The sequence below is a fragment of the Thermobia domestica genome, chromosome 10, assembly GCF_964235325.1.
Source record: "Thermobia domestica chromosome 10, izTheDome1.hap1.1, whole genome shotgun sequence".
NCBI classification, from domain to species: Eukaryota; Metazoa; Arthropoda; class Insecta; order Zygentoma; family Lepismatidae; genus Thermobia; species Thermobia domestica.
The window spans coordinates 16161369-16172131 of record NC_137463.1 but is presented as its reverse complement, the minus strand read 5'-3'; positions in this window follow the sequence as shown (position 1 = coordinate 16172131).

Below are 10763 nucleotides of genomic sequence, written 5' to 3'. Positions count from 1 at the left end.
GTACTCCAAAATGGTCCACTAGCAGCTAACCACACTGAATTAAATTGTAGATTTTCTGCAGATCAGACGCACTACCCATCTGATCATGGCGTCTTCATCAACCAAAAGAACAAAGGCAACAGGAAGATGCCCAATTGGAAGATCATTGTGACGTAATTATACGATGGTAGGAGTTTCTCTCAAGATCAAAGAAGCCGAAAAATCTCAACCACACCTGTGATTGCGGAAGATCCAATCACAGTTAATTTAGATTAAACAAAGAGATGCTTCAAGAAGCTACTATGGCTGACTTTACAAATATAAAATTTTAAAGAAGATTTTTGAAATAAAAATTTTGAATTCTTTTGAAGATCCCCTAAGCCAAAAATATGACTGAAAATTGACTGGAAAGGATTTAAAACGACCAGATATAACCTTATTTTCCTAAAATAATATTATATTTTAGCTAAATATACAAATAATTGTTCAATGTAAATATATTACCATATATTTCCCTCTAAATATACTAAAATCATTAGTTCAAGGAACTTAACGCAAATTTTGCGATCTACTTCAAATCAAGTCATTGATTAATTATATATTAAAAATAAAATTTTAATAAATATTAAATTCATATATATATATATACTGGTTGCCCAAAACTTCCGGGCCATGTTACATTATACGATGTATAAGGTAACAAGACTGGAACTCCATGTCTTCGGGTTTCTGCAACAACGTGCAAACCTGACGCCAGCAGCTTGCTCTCCTTCACCCTTACACAATGAGCAAGTCAAATCTAATTTGAATTGCGCCGCAGTCCTCAGGAGTTCGTACTCCAAAATGGTCCACTAGCAGCTAACCACACTGAATTAAATTGTAGATTTTCTGTTGACCAGACGCACTACCCATCTGATCATGGCGGCTTCATCAACCAAAAGAGCAAAGGCAACAGGAAGAAGATTCCCAATTGGAAGATCATTGTGACGTAACTATACGATGATAGGTTTATCTCTCAAGATCAAAGAAAGCCGAAAAACTCAACCACAACTGTGATTGCGGAAGATCCAATCACAGATAATTTAGATTAAACAAAGAGATGCTTCAAGAAGCTACTATGGCTGACTTTACAAATGTGAAATTTTAGAGAAGATTTTTGAGATAAAAATTTTGATTTCTTTTGAAGATCCCCTAAGCCAGAAATATTAATGAAAATTGACTAGAAAGGATTAAAAACGACCAGATATAACCTTATTTCCTAAAATAACATTATATTTTAGCTAAATATACGAATATTGTTCAATGTAAATATATATTACCATATATTTCCCTCTAAATATATTAAAATCATCAGTTCAAGGAACTTAACGCAAATTTTGCGATCTACTTAAAATTGAGTCATCGATTAATTATATATTTAAAAAAAATTTCAATAAATATTAAATTCATATATATATATACTGGTTGCCCAAAACTTCCGGGCCATGTTACATTATACCATGTATAAGGTAACAAGTTGTAATTGTGTGCTTCTCCATCACTTCGTAAATGTTAAAAACTGTGTTGTATTTGAGATAGATATGAACTACCGAATTGACAATTTATTTCCAGTGTTAACTCAGTCGCAATGACATCAGTTTTCCAGAACTAAGTGATTTCACAACTTCTTCCGTTTCGCTAATGAATAGCATGAAGTAGCAGAATTACTCTGTTTTATTCAAGGATCTTATAAAATAGAGGATCTGCCCTTACAACAAAATCTTGAAGCCATACGTCACAGTTTCGCCACTGCTACTCTGCCCACTCCACTTAATAGGATCGCGATGTTTTGAGCCAACAAACATGGCGAAAACGAAAGTAGCCAATCAGACGGTGGCGGAAACGAGAGTAGCCAATCAGACGTGCCATCAGACGATGCTCGGTTATTTTTTGGCTACATTATTTAATAGGATGAAGGTAAATATGGGCAGATCCTGTATTTTATACACTGGTCTTGTTATTAAAAATTCTGCAGTACGACGAAGAAGAGTTCTGGCATTATTCGTCAATTGGAAGAGTCGAGTAGGCTTGCTAATAGGAAGTAAGATGTCCAACGTGGGAAAAGACGGTCTAGGGAAGAAACGAGACCAACAAGGGAGTAAGAAGACCGTGTGATATGAAATGTGCACAAACTAAGATAAATCATTCAAGTGTCGGAGATATAAATCAAAAGTGTTAATTTTTTAAAAAAATAGTGAGCATACATTCGTGTGTGATTGTAATACTGGTGTAATTTTTTTGTGCTATTAAACCTATTACCGAAACCAACTATAATTACTCTTCTCATTTCATATCTAAGGATATACCACAATTACGTGATGAAATATTTTTCATCTGTTCTTTTCTTTCCAGTGCTGCAGAGGGGGTGGATTAATTAGTAGAACATGACTTTGACTTCTACATTAGCATTCATGGTAGATGTCTGTGACATGACTAGTATATATCTGTTAGAAGTTAAAACTGCAATAAGAGACCCTGAGATTGAAACTTGATTCACTTTGTTCAGTAAGATGAGGTTGATCATTATTAAACTCAGCAAAAGTATTTCCTTTCAAAATTTTCAATTCTTTTATTATTAATGTATATTTGGAAAATTTGAAGTCCTTAATTATGCTCTACCGAAATTTACATTTTACATATAAATTATTAGTAATGTTCTTTAATTATTTAATTATCATCTCACTCTACTCTTTTGTCCCATTACTAAGTTTTGTTTCTAAAAAGTGAGGATTGTGGGTTCTCTGGACACTCCTCAAGTTGCAACTTACAGTTTCTAACATCACATAATTTTAACATCCTAACATTATAAAGTTAATCTTCGAAACATAAATGGTCCCCGCGTTGCAGGCTTTGCGGGTCCATTAGTTACGCTACTGAGCACAAAGGAATACATGTATTGGGCCAGCCATTTTGGTTAGTCGCGATAGTCCCCATGCAAATCAACTCCGTGCTACTCGCAGCTGTTCGCGGCGCCCTAACTCTGTATGATTCTCGCCTGTTTTCGCTCTCACACTTTCCGACGGGTTACGAAACAAACTGACGCTTGAATACTTTGTGAAGAAGAAAAGTTCAGCACGATATAAGACGATCTGTACCAATAGAAACATTCATTATTCGAGACGAGTAGGGATGGGCACGAGTCGAGCTAAAACTCGAGTCTACTCGAAACTCGAAGCGAATTCGAGTAGAGTTTCGAGTCAAGTCAAAGGTAATTTTCTCGAGTTGAGTTCCGAGCCGAGTCACTGTTTTGAGGTCGAGTTTCGAGTCGAGTCGAGTTTGAAAAATAGCTCGCTTTTTTTTTTTTTTTTTTTAGCTCGTTTTAACTCGTTTTGAAATCATTGCCTAATTAGACTGGAAAGCGAAAGCTAGGTAAGCAGTAACGTTGAATATTTCTAGTGTTGCTCACGAGGTGAAACACTGCTCGCATCTCACCTCGTCTTGCTTAACAAGACAATGGATTTTTATAACGAGACAGCCTCAAATGTCGTGAGAACTAACATAAGTACATACCACCACCAAGGCTGAGACCTGCACGGTGAAAGTTTTGAGCCGAAGCAGAATCTCAACCCGTGTAGGGATGTTAACCGGCTTGGCTCGGTTCAATTGAGCGAACAGCTCGAGCCAGCTTGGTTGAGATGAGGCACCGACTCGGCTCACATGACCCATCGTCCCGAGCTGGCTCGGTTGGGGTGAGCCATCAGCTCGGTTTGTTTCGGCTCGTGTCGGTTTGGGTGGGTGAGCTGTTGGCTCGGCTCGATAGGGAATGAACTGTGAGCAGAGCCACTCGAGCCGTTGAAAACCCTAAACCCAGAACAAGCAGTTTTGAACATGTGTGGCTGGCGCCCTCTAACTTTTAACGATTTTTGGTTCGAGTCCGCATACTTGCTCCTCCGGAACTCAAACCCAGAACCTCGTGAACGATGTCCTTGCCTCCTAGACTTCACAACTACCGAGGTCAGCAGTCAACTAGTTTTTTAGTATTCAGATACAAACCACCTATCTTTCATATTTATACACGGTGTTGTCACAATAATAATAATAATAATAATAATAATAATAATAATAATAATAATAATAATAATAATAATAATAATAATAATAATAATAAAATACTGTTATAGTAGTAGTAATATCATTGATAATAATTATATTGTCTATGTAGGATACTTGAAGAAAGTACTTGAAACTATACACAGCATTTGGCTGGTTTTGAGTCGAGTCGAGCTGGAGGAAATTTTTCGAACTGAGTTCTCGAGTCCAGCTCAAAGATGTCTGTTTCGAGACGAGTTGAGTTTCAATGAAAACTCGCTCGAACTCTCTCGAGCCCATTCCTAGAGACCAGACATCACTTTAATTATATAAAGGAAGTCCGTGTTCCATTGGCCCTCACACCGTGAGTTGAATGCGAATTGAGATAAGGCAAAGGTTAGTTGTTGTGTGGGTATATCCAACATACTACCTGGTTGTGGCAGTTCAGTTGCACCGTGAACTTGCGAAAGGATAGAGTAAACATGGGACCTTCACAGAGCGTCAGAGGGCGTGCATGCTGTACGAGTTCAAACTGAGGTCAAAAACCGCTGCAGCAGGACGGTAGATATGCCAGGCCGTTGGTGAAAGTCTTGTGACTACGCGACAATGAAGTCGTTGTTTAACAAGTTTAAGGAAATGAAACACTCGAAGACGCACCACATGCAGGAAGACCAACACATGTCCAAAATGATCTTCAGGCAACGATTGAGGTAAACAGTAGCCAGACACACGACTACAATTCAGTGTGAATGGAGAAACCATTCGTCAGCACCTCCATCAACTTGGGAAGCACTACAAGTTTGATCGATGGATCCCACATGTTTTGACTCGGGGCCAGAAGGCGACGCGAGCAGACACCCGTGTTTCTTTGCTGTCTCGTTTAAGGAAGGAGCCATTTCTGGACAGGGTGTTGACATGTGATGAGACGTGGGTTCTGTATAAAGCTCCACGGTGCCGTCAGCACTGGTTAGCATTTCATGAACCAGTTCCGAAACAGCCGAAACCAGCACTCCACCAGAAGTAGGTCCCCCTGTGTGTTTGGTGAACTGCTCGCGTCATCGTGCATCAGGAACTGCTACCAGCTGGTCAGAGCATCAACGCAACTGTGTACTGTCAGTACTTGAGCCGTGTTCAAAACAAACTCAAAACTCTGGATTTCGCACTTCTGAATTTCAAGGGGTCCTCCTGTTACAGGATGACGCTAAGCCTCACGTGGGTAGGATGACCCGGGAAACACTATTGCATCCGCTATATACTATTGCAAGTTTTACCGCGATGGAATCCATGGCCTTCCAGAACGTTGGCAGCAGGTTGTCGATGTTCACGGGGGATATTTTTGTTTTCCCAGGTATGTCTTAGGTGACACATCGATGTTCGAAAATAGTGGGTGAAAAAGTGACAGAACTTTCATGGTTACGTTTATATTTTCGAGACGAGGCACCTAAACTCTTTTCTAATGTACACTCCAAGTGAAAATCAAGTTATTAAAGTATTTATCGATATTTGTAGTCATTATTTTTCTTTTTCCCTTTCATATGCACATCTACCAAAATGGTTACCATATGAATATAAAGCCGGCCGTTACTATGACATTTTTTTAAAGGAAAAAGGAACTGTGTAGTCATTGTTCTTATATACTCATATTATATAAATTTCTGGATGTAAGAAATGTATAGACATGCTAACAAAACAAAAGCGTTATTCATAAAGTAGGGCATGATTTATACTTTTTTTAAGTGGCATTTTCTTGTCGATAGCTCGTCAACTACACGCCCTCGAATTTTGTGGAAACTAGTTTAATGTGGATAGTAAGTACTGTTACATTGTTAATTTATCCTCATCCCCCTGATACGTTTCAACAAATCCCAACTGTACAGGAAAATGGAGAAGGCATAAGTGTTTTTCAAAAACATAGTTTATTATAGTTTGTGTTTTAAAGTTATCCTTTCTTTCTACACATTCGTATAAGCAAGCAGAGGAAATGCAGAGGCGACGCAATTCGAAGAAAAGCCACCAAATCTCTCAGCGGACACTGACTCAATTCTTACTCAACAGCTCATGAAGATGGCTGCCTGGGCGATGTTTATCATAAAATTTTCCGAGGCATAAGATTACTAACACGCCAAACGAAAGCGATTTTCAGATTGTTAAAAGCACACAGCAGAGACTAAAAAAAGAAAAAAAGCAGGGAGGCACTTTCCGAAGAATTTAGTTGACTATCCTTAGATTTCACTTGAATATACCAGGTTCTAAGGCACCAGCGCATAAAAGCAGCAACATAACTAGGCTAGTTGTCGCCCGGGCCAAGAACTCATCTTAGCGCCCCCCTCCCCCCTGACCAACCAAACCAAAATGCTCTCCGACTATTCCTGATATTGGCATCACACAGTAATTCTCGTATTCCATTTTATCTCCAAGTGGTAAAGCTTAATTTCAAAATTTCAGTAAAAATTTAATTTTTAGTACAAGATAATACATCAAACTAATGAGTATTTGATTGCCAAATAATCGGAGAGTACCATGCTTGACATATTCTTATAGTCTTATCATAATAACATATAGTCTTATCACAACGTTTTTGGAATTATATCGGGATGTGCATATGTGTAGAATGAAACAAAAGTCTGTTGCTTTAAAATAGAATATTTAATTATGACAAACAGTCAAGCTATTGTCTCGAGTATCATACTCGGACATTTTGCAAATCTCTTAAATCGATGTAAGTTAAATGATTAAAAAAAAAAAAAAAAAAATAGAACTAAAATTTAACTCGATGGGCTCTTTTGGCTGCAAAGGTTTTTATGTCCTCATAAGATAGCTTTGAAGCTAACTTATGCTCTATGGATACGTATGATCCTAAGGTTGGTGAGCCGTTGTTGTCCTGTTAAGTTTCTGAGATATTTTTTTAATGATCTTTAGTTTGTTAAAACTCCTTTCCTTGCCTTATAGTAAAAATAAATATTAGCTGTTTTGCGCCTCTCTAATCTGGTGCCCGGGACACAAGTTCCCATTTGACCCCTTAGTTACGTCAGCACGTAAAAGATGTTTATACACTAGTATATTCTCTAAGCAACCACGTTCCACTTATTATAAGAAATAAGTACAACTGTAAACATTAATTGAATATATTTAAAGTTCAACAGTTAATGATAATTTCAGGTGATTAAGTCTCACTAGCAAATGCTCGATGTGTTACTAAGGGAAAAAATTAAGCGTTCTGCCCCTCTTACTTAGAATTCGTCTCAACACCAAATCTCACACGACATTCGAAACCCATTTTTCTATAAATCAAACTTCTTGAAAGGCTGAAACATATCTTTATTTTAAAATGAAAAATTTAAATACCAAATCTTTTATGTCTCTATTTTTAAGGAATTCTGAGAACTGGATATCTTATTATACTAATTGCAACCAGGGCCGGCTCTACTATATGTGCAACACGTGCATTTGCAAGTGCATTTGAAAGATTCGAGGGACGGCAAAATCTGTCATAACTATATTATTTAAAATAAATATTTCTTGTTGGAAACAGACTAAATGATGATAGTAGTTAAGTTACTAAGCTTACTTTCTATTTGAATACTACGTTCATAAGTCATGTTTAGGTCTCATTAGTTTGTCCCATGGACAGTGCTAAAGCAAATGGTCAGACAAATCCCATGAATTGCTTGATTGTTGTCAAATTCAAGAACTCAGTTCTCGAACAGTAACGAATATCTGCTGCATTTAGTTAGTTATTACAGATGTGAAAACTAGTCACAAACAAGTTCCTTATCATTGAAGGCGGAAACAAGTTTTCTTTAACAGATGTAGAAGGAAAGCCAAGAAATAAGCAGGTAGGGGTATGTGTACGGAAATTTGGTGAAGTGTTAGGGGTATTGGGGATATATAGAACACTCCTTGGACATAATATCTATTTTTAAAACACCGTGTGCGTGGGTTTTTCGGGGTTCTCCCGTTTCTTCCCACTTTCTTCATTCCGCCATGTCATTCACTTTTAATCATAACCGTCTCATTTAGCCCAGCCGGCATAACCGTGGGACGTAAAAGTGTAAGATTTCATTTTATTTTTACAACAGAAGTAACAACGTAAAAAAAAGAAAGAAAGAAACTACTGCAGCATTAAATTCAAAAAAATATTTGCTTATGACCGGAAACTTTAATACAAACTATTCATTTATTTGTTAGGGAGAGGCTATACCCTGCATTGTGTAGTTCATGGATGTAACTGTATTGCAATATGTTGTGTGTATTTGACAATTGAAGAGTAGCAGAGCCATCTTAACGGTAGCATAGCCACTTGGCCGGGGGCCCCGCGAGCAGAATGGCATATATTAATTACATGTATTAGGAGCAAAACTTAGTCATAGGGACCACATCATACTTATTTGCTCTGAGGCCTAATATTCTGTTAAAACGGCACTGGAAAGTAGAGTAGACGGCACTAGCGGGGGGACCTCTTAGGCGCGGGGCCCGAGTGGGAGCAATTGGTCCAATCGGCTTAAGGCCGGCCCTGCTGAAGTACTGATGAGCGCAAGAGTCTTGGTCTTGCAGTTTTTGCAAGAGTCTTGCATGCAAGATCAAGATTAAGACCAAGACCATACCTGCAAGACCAAGACCAAGACTCTTGGACAAGAGTCTTGCACAAGTACCGGCACTAGTTGATTTTTTTTATAGAATGTAAAAAAGAAGGAGATGAATTTCTTGGCTTCAGTAAAAATGCTGCTAGAGTGGATGTGTTCCCTGTAGTTTATGCAATCCGTGTGAGTCGATCTGCCTCTGTAGCATACAGCTACAGTATATCGTTTTCTGAATTGGTTGTTCGCGTTTTCTGTAGATATTGCTCGTTTTCAAGCCATACAGGTGTCATCTTGCGCTATGTGAGCTTTCTCGGTGGACAAACATTGTGGACGTGGATTTTCTCGGCATTTTTCCGTTTCCTCCTACTTTCTTCATTCTAGCATTTCAGTCATTTCTTATCATTACCGTCTCCCTTAGCCTTGATGTATCATCGTGGGACGATAAACTACTTCATTTTATTTGAAAGCATATTAGTGGTGTTCTTCTTCCAAAACTAAACAGAAATGTAATAATGAACATCGGTAATACCGTACCCCATAGGTTTGACTACATGGATATGGCCTTGGCTCCGAGACTCAAGCATCCCTTGGAAATTTTTAATGTGTGCTCATAAAATTAATATCAAAATAACATTTTCATGACATTGACAAAAACTTAGAGCATGTGACCACAAGTTTCATTTCATGGGAGGATGCTTATACGTTGAATATTTTTTTTGTGAATATAACTTTTACCCTCCTTAGGTTTACGGCACATTGAGGATTGAACGATATAACCAGACCAGCAACCAGAGGAGGGCTAGGGGGACTGGCCCCAATAACTTTTCGTTACCCCTCCAGACATCAGTACAAAAATCACAATTAAGAGATTTTTAAGGAAATTTTTAATGACTTGTCCCCCTAACATATTCGTGCCTCCCCGAAATCTCTGTGGCTGGTTTCGCGCCTGCATATAACATTATACTACCCATATTATAAAATTGAAATGACTATATTTGTGACTCCTAATCTCTTGAACCACCCAACCGATCTCGATCTAATTTTTAACATAGATGAGGTTTGGACCTGGAAGTGTTTTCATCATTTCACTCTGACGGTAAAAGTTAGGGGAGGGGATAAGGGGAAGCTACAAAATAATAAATAAAACTTAATAACTCTTGAACCAAACGACCAATCTCGATCAAATTTTTAATATAGATAAGGTTCAAGCCTGGAATGTTATCTGTTAGTTCACTTTGACAGAGCAACATAGAGGAGAACGAGGTGGGGTAGATGTACAAAAATCAATATAAATAAAAATAAAAGTGACTAAGTTTGTAACTTAATAACTCTTGAACCGATCTCAATCAAATTTTTAACATGTATGAGGTTCGGTCCTGGAAAGTTTTTTAAAGTTTGTTTCAGTTTGATGGTAGAACCTAGTGGTGGAGGAGGGGAAGAGGAGGTATATATAAAATAAATAAAATAATAAATTTTGAAACACAAGACCGATCTTGATCAAATTTTCAACATAGATGAAGTTCAGGCCTGGAGCGTTTTTTTTATCATTTACTTTGACGCTGCAACGTAGTGGAGGGGGAGGAGGGAGATATATGTAAAAAATAAAAAAAACATAAGTGACTGTCTTTGTGACTATAGAGATGCAAAAAAGCCGGCTTTTTTGAATCGATGGTTTTTTTCACATAAAAAGCCGGCTTTTTTGGAAAAAAACCGAGAATTTTGGAAATTTTGGCTTTTTTCATTTTCATGATTTTTCTATCCAAATAGCTTTCTTATAGTATATTCTATAGTTAGATAAGACTTCCACGACCTGAATGCCATATTTAGCTCTGTAATTCACCATCAAGATGGATGGAGCACATATTTTACGAATTAAAGCTAACATGAAGAATGTAGTATTTGAGGGCAATTTTACAGGCTATTTAACTTTATTTTAACTTTTGAGTTTTCGACATTTTTTTCCTTCTCTAGATCATTTTAGTTTGTCATCCGTGTTTCATTTCTAAGAGCTTAGTACTCCAGCTTCTAGCACGAAAGTTAAACTTACGTTTTTCTGTATATCCGTCAAAGCATACGTTTTTCAATATTTCCGTCAAACCGTATTTCCACATTTCTGTTATACTGTAGTTGTGCAAT